This window comes from Piliocolobus tephrosceles, chromosome 2, assembly GCF_002776525.5.
Source record: "Piliocolobus tephrosceles isolate RC106 chromosome 2, ASM277652v3, whole genome shotgun sequence".
NCBI lineage: Eukaryota > Metazoa > Chordata > Mammalia > Primates > Cercopithecidae > Piliocolobus > Piliocolobus tephrosceles.
The window spans coordinates 109,370,393-109,374,909 of record NC_045435.1 but is presented as its reverse complement, the minus strand read 5'-3'; the positions used below and the strand labels follow the sequence as shown (position 1 = coordinate 109,374,909).

At 38.6% G+C, this 4,517-nt stretch overlaps 1 non-coding gene across 1 annotated transcript; it reads right to left on the bottom strand.

Moving 5' to 3' along the window:
• Positions 1-2,001: 2,001 nt before the first annotated feature.
• Positions 2,002-2,134, bottom strand: LOC111521433. Its single transcript, XR_002724947.1, has one exon. It is a non-coding gene; the product is annotated as a small nucleolar RNA SNORA18 (small nucleolar RNA).
• Positions 2,135-4,517: the final 2,383 nt, after the last annotated feature.

Genomic DNA, 4,517 nt, shown 5'->3' with positions numbered 1-4,517 from the left:
TACAGGCATGCGCCACCACGCCCGGCTAATTTTGTATTTTTAGTAGAGACAGGGTTTCTCCATGTTGGTCAGGCTGGTCTCTAACTCCCTACCTCAGGTGATCTGCCCACCTCGGCCTCCCCAAGTGTTGGGATTACAGGGGTAAGCCACTATGCCTGGCCAATACTATGATATGTTAACTTACTTTAAAGTATTTCAACAAAAACTGAAGCAAATATAGCAAAATGTCAATAGCTGTTAAATCTAGGTGATGACACGGAAGTAGGAATTATTGAAAATTTTACAATTAAAACATATAAAAATGAAAAAAAAGAAAAAAGAGTGGATTGGTCTCAATACAGAGAGCTCTGGATTGTAGTCCCAGTTCTAACCACTTACTTTTTGTAGGGTTTGGGCAAGTTGCTTCACTCTCAGTGCCTTCATCTGCAAAACGGTGGTAATGGCAGTGTTTGCTTCCTAGAATTGTTGTGGGATAAAATGAGTTAACACAAGTAAGGGGCTCAGAACAATGATTGGCATGTAGTAAGCTTTCAACAAATGTTTGCTATAATTGTTTCATGTAGGAGGAGTCAGATGGAATTAGGTTTAAATCCTGGCTCTGTCTTTTATTAGCTATGCTGCCTTGGGCTGTTTGCTTAACCTCACTAAAACTCAGTTTTCAGTGGAAGTAATAATACTGCTAGGGTTGTGGTGGGATTAATAACCTAGCATATATAAAGTCACTAGCATATAGTAACCACTTAATAGATAGTGGCTTTGACTATCAGTGCTGTCAGATAGCTATATTTTTTATGAGGACTTCAACGCACAGCTAAAACTGGAATGTCCTGGCACTGTAGTTGTACAGGAGAACGCTGATAGATCTGCAATGGGAGTGTGGGGAAGCCTCTTTGGTCTCCACTCATGATGTCAAGACAAATATCATGTCATATGGGTGACTCCACACTCTGTGTTTGGCAGAGGCTTTGCTTTAAGGATGGTTGCATAGAGCACATAGGGCAGGTACAGGAGAAGATCTGGACTTTTTCAGGGTACAGAATGTGGATAAGAACCAGAAGAAGGGAAAAGAGATGGGGAACTAGGGAGTCTGGCTCACCTTAACTTCTTTTGAAAGTTTGAAATAGTTCATGAAAGTGAAAGCATTTTTCATCGTGGTCATCAACTGCTGTAGGCATTTGCAGCCTGCAAATAGATGAATTTCACCAGATGTTCTGTGAGGCTTTAGCCAGCACTACTGTTTCTCAACACATAGCCTTACCTGGAACATGTAGTGTTGCCATGTGCCCAGGGAGACAATTTAGTGACTAATGGGCCTTGCAAGGGAATGTGGCCACAGAAGATAGCATTTCTAATACTTGACTCTAGTGATTATATAGACTTTTAATGGCATCAGTGGGGCAATGTGAAAATCTATTATTTTCTTTTTCTTTTTTTAACAGTGTAAAGAGGTGTTTTCGTTTTAACTGTGTATATGTAACATTACGTGAAATTATTTAAAGTCAATAGATTTTTATTTAAGTAATTCCATGTTGCAATTTCTTCCACTGTCCATCAAAGTCACTTTAGATCCTCTAAAGAGCTGGAGTCAAAATTTATCTTCAAAAGATATATCTTAAAGTTAGCCCTTTTGAATGAAAACTGATGCTTATTTTAATGCAGTTGTGCTGTCAGGCCATAACTCTTTGATTTTGGCTTCTGTCATCTTCTTTTAATATGGATATACTGATGAAGACTTCAAAATTTACCCTTGGAAAAATCGGGAATCTTTGAGATCTAATTTCTTCAACCAATTTACTTTAGGGTCATTTTTTAGTGTAGGTGGATCTGCCTAGTTCTCAATTTGACACCCTCTCTAAACCTGAGTGAGTTCAAATCATATTCATTCCTAAGCGATCACACTCAAGAATAGTGCAGAGTATGGAATATGCCAATACCCAAGGTAAAAAAGTAAATTATCAGGTCTTTCATACATTTAGTAACTGTCTTTTTCATACTTATAGCAACTGTCTTGTAGTTCCTTCCCACAGATCTAACAAGAGTCCTGTGAGTAACCTAAAGCCACAGAGTTAACTCTATGAGGCATTTCCAACAACGTGCAGCCTACAGGAAAAGTCCCATCGGGATAGACCTGAAAAAATGTATCATTTCCTTTTGCACTCTGAGACTCCCTATTTTTTATCTTCTGTCTTAACAGCTATCTTTTTGTTTCTACTTTAGACACTAAGGGACTTCTGGTCTACCTCTTTTCTCATTATTAAGTTCTGCTTGTAGTGAAATGTGTACGCCTAAGCATTTACATAAAATCAAAGGCCTGATCACAGATCAAAGGATATGCATGAGTAATGGAGAGTAAACAGTTAAGAACAAACAAATTTGAAAGAACTAATCTAACAGGTCTTTATGGCTCTTGAGACAGGAATGTATGCCCAAGTTCACCAACATTGTTGTTTTTGTCTCCCTGGGCACAGGGCGACACTACATGTTCCAGGTAAGGTTATGCAGTGGCATTCTGGCCAATTGGTGTGAGCTCGAGCAACACACGCCACTTGCAGAAATGACCTACGTACACTTCCTTTGTGTGGTCATCAGGTTCTCTTTTCTGCCTTTCTTTTCTCATTAGCTACCTTAAAAGAAAGAACTTTAAGGGCCATTATGAGGGTGGAGCCACAAGATTGAAGGTGCGCGGGTTCATGAATGAATGTGGAACAGAGTCCCTCCATCATCCCACACTGCACTGTGACATGAGCAAGAAATAACAATTTCACTATGTCAAGCTGCTGCAACTGGGGAGTTGTTTGTTATAGAAGTTAGACTACGTTGAATAATATATTCCTTTTGACTTTCTTTGCAGCTGCCAAGGATAGCAGAGATGTTCTTTGCTTTCTAAATTACATGTTTGTTGATATTTTTACGATCAGGGACTTTTTAAGTAAAGAAACCAAGAAGCTTGTTTACTAGGCTTCAGTCACCTCACATGGAAGTCAGTGCCTTCCTATATAAACACTAGGGTCTGAACGTCTGTTACCTCATTTAATCTGAGTACTGTCTTTGTGAGGATCTTGAGGGATGAGAAAACTGAGGCTTAGAGAGGTTAAATGACTTGGACAAGTTTCCACAGCTGGTGTTTTCTTCAGATTCAGGATTCAAATGAACATTTCTTTTTTTTAACTTCAAAGACCTTGATCTTTTCACCACAATGAGACTCTTTTCTAAGAAAAGAATAGTCAGGAAAGGAAGAGAATGCAGAGGGACTATGTGAGGAATTTCTGGAGAGATAGCAAAACCTCCACAAAAGCTGACTACCAGTTATTAGTTCAGAAACGTACAAGACAGTAGACCATAAAACAAAAAGGTAAAAAGGAAAGAGAATAATCATGAATCTAGGTAACAAGATTGGGTTGCTGGGATCCCATATTCAAAACTTAGTTCAAAAATATTTAGTGTTCCTCAATCAGTTATTTAGGTTTAATTTAAATTGTTTAACAAAAGGTTATTATTTACTCAGAATCTCTGAGTTTATTATACTCAAATAAATTTCTTTTATTTAACTTTGATTTAAAGTTCAGGGGTACATGTGCAGGATATGCAGGTTTGTTACATAGGTGAACGTGTCATAGGGGTTTGTTGTATAGATTATTTCATCACTCAGGTATTAAGCCTAGTATCTATTAGTTATTTTTCCTGATCCTCTCCCTGCTCCCACCCTCCACCCTCCAGTAGGCCCCAGTGTGTGTTGTTCCCCACTGTGTGTCCATGTGTTTTCATCACTCAAATAAATTTCTTTCTATTTCAAGTTCTGTATCTAAACCCTAAGGGGTTATAGGGGATATGTATTAGTCAGGGTTTTCCTGATCAACAGAACAAATCGGATGTGTGTGTGTGTGTGTGTGTGTGTGTGCATGTGTCTGGAGAGAGAGAGAGAGAGAGAGAGAGAGAGATTTTAAAATTAGAATTGGCTCACATGATTGTTGGTGCTGGCAGGTCTGAAATTTGCAGGAAAAGCCAGCAGGCTGGAGACACAGGGAGGAGTTGACATTGCAGTTTGAGTCTGAATGCAGTCTGGAGGCAGAATCTCATCTTCCTTAGGAGATCACAGTCTTTTTTTTTCTCTTAAGGCCTTCAACTAATTGGATGAGGCCCACCCACATTATAGAGAACAATCTGCTTTATTCAAAGTCTACTGATTTAAATGTTAATTTCAGCTAAAAAATAGGTTCACAGCAACATCCAGACTGGTTTTTGATGAAATATCTGGGTATCATAGCCTAGTCAAGTTGACACATAAAAATAGCCATCCTAGGGTATTAATTACAAACATGTTCAAATCTAGGTAGACCCTAATGAATGTCTCTGGTTACTGGTTTGGTGGTACTCCTCCTGAATGGGACTACTTCACTGGATCTGTCTGGTACAGAGAAAAAGAATGGCTATTGAAACCCACAAATATATGCTTAATCAAGCATTGAAGCAAAATTCCAAATACTAAAGTCAAAGAAATTTTAAATATCATCCAGCAG